Below are 2,337 nucleotides of genomic sequence, written 5' to 3' on the forward strand. Positions count from 1 at the left end.
ATTCATTTATTCAACGGACTCCTGATGCCAGACCCAGAGCTCAGGGCTGAAGATTCAGGGCGAGGGACACACAGCCTCTCCCTCTGGGGTTTGACCAGTGTCTGGGACTGTCTGATCTGACATCAATAGCTCTTATCACCACACCGCAGCCTTTGAAGCAGTGCTTTCCCCCTCTCCTCTGTGAGGTCCGTGCTGTCTCTCTACCCCTTTCCCTGCTTCCTTCCTTCAGCCTTCTCCCCAGCCACGCCTAGGGGCTCCTTCTGTAGTTCCTTCACTCAGACAATTCTGGAAATGCCACCTCCAGCAGGAAGTCTCCTTGACTGATCCAGCCCCCAGGCCCTTACCCCTCCTCCCTCTTTTGTATTGTTCTCCTTCATAGGAGGGCTTCATAGGCAGGGAGCCTCTTGAGGGCACAGAAGGTGGCCAGTCCCACTCTGGGCCCCTCAGCCGGGCTAAGTGCTTCCGAAACCTTGGCTGATGGGCCAGGACTCACGACTGAAAGGGAGAACTTGAACCGGGCAAGACCAGAATATAAAGTGAGATAGACCTACTTCACTTTGTGCAAATCACCAGCTCGCTCTGAATCTCTCTGTTCAGTTCTTTCTTGGCAAAATGGGGCTCCTGATCCCTGCATTCCTCGCAGCCCTGCAAGGAGGGTGTGGGTGAGGATGGGTTGAAAGCCTCCTCCTTTACAGGGTTGTCCACCATGTGTTCTCAAATTCACTGTGTGTCCTTGGGCCAGACATGGCCCTCTCTGGGACCCCTTGTCCTTTGCCGCCCACATGACCACTAAGTTACCCCCTGGCTCTGCTCCTGCCCCAGCACATGGAAATACCCATGGTGTCAAGGGCCTCCGTCTTCCCCGTGCCCCTCCAGCTGGCCAGCCCAGGCCAGGGACATTCTTGGGAGTCTGCAGGGCTCCAGACATCCTGGAGCCAGGAAGGGAGAGGCTGGGATGGGTCAGGCCTGGAGCCCCACAGAGGCTGTTACTCTCCTACCAGCCCACGCGGGAGGGGGCAGGTCACCAGGGCATCCCACGAAGTAGGACAAACCCAGGCAGGAGGTGTCAGACACGCAGGCCCCAGCAGAGAGGCTGAGGACAGAGCCCGGACTTGCCCCGGGACCCTGCTAAGCCTCTGATTTGCAGGTCTTCTCCTCTGTAGGATAGGTGCCATTGGGAGATAATGACAAATATCACTCTCCTGACTGCTGCCCAGCTCAGGCCACACCATCTCTCCCCAGACTTGGGCCAATGGCCTCTTTATTGGTGTCTTGACTTTCAGATAATGCCTTTGGGTACGTGTGGCTAAGCAGCCACCACGGCCCTTCACCTAAGGTGAAGGCACAGCCAGGCGGCCTGACCTTCGGGCAGCCTGCGATTCCACAGTTGCTATCAAATCGGCTCTAGAGAGCTGTGCCCAAGGCCTGGGCACCCAGGGTCACGAGGGTCATGGTACCTGCAGCTGCCCCTCCCTGCCCCCTGCCTTCCCACCCCGCCTGCTCAGAGGAGGAGGGAAGGGGGAAGGGGTAAAGGAGGCAAGCACCGCCGCTCCCTCCCGTAACTGAGGTCACCTCTCCGTGGCCCATATGGAGCCACCACCCCCCTCCCCCAGACCCCCACTAAGAGTCTCCTTAGCAGAGGCACAGGAACGAAGAGACCCAGTCTGGGTCCCCACAGGCTGCACGCAGAACCACAGATCCGTCATTCACTTCAGGACGCAGCCCAGGAAGTAAAAGACCACTCAAGACTCATTCCCAGTGGCAGCTTCTCCTGCCCTGCAGCTCGCCCAGAGCAATAGGACTCACCCTTGACCCTGCCTTCCCCTGCCATGAACACCCAGGGCTGTTAGCTCCCGAGTTCGGGGAGACCTCAGGCAGGTCTTGGATGCTGGTGGACTCTGAGCTGGGTTCTCAGGCTGGGGATGGCTTCCCAGCCCTCTGTCATAAGCTGGGTGACCTTCAGAAGGCTCCCAAGCTCTCAGAGCCGCACCTGCCTCATCTATTGGATGCATCTAAAAGTAGCTGTCCCACAGGAAGGACACAGAGGTGAATGTGCTTTTGAGGCACCCGATGGGCCCTGACCACTTTCTCCTGCAGTGGGGCACAGGCTTGCTCTCATCTGTTTGGTCTCAGTGGACTGGCCTTTCCTCTCTCCTCCACCCTGCCTGACACCCGCAGGCTGAGGGGTCAGCCCTCTGCCATCCGCTGGCCGCGGGGCTGCCCTCAGGGGCTGCTGGGTTGGTGGTTGGCCGGAGAGGCTGGAAACATGCTTGGAAGCTGTCACCCACTATGAGGGCTGGAGGGTTTCCTCCGCCACCACTCCAGCTCCCCAGCTGT

This window comes from Hyaena hyaena, unplaced genomic scaffold (genome assembly GCF_003009895.1).
Source record: "Hyaena hyaena isolate Hyena2069 unplaced genomic scaffold, ASM300989v1 scaffold_34, whole genome shotgun sequence".
NCBI classification, from domain to species: Eukaryota; Metazoa; Chordata; class Mammalia; order Carnivora; family Hyaenidae; genus Hyaena; species Hyaena hyaena.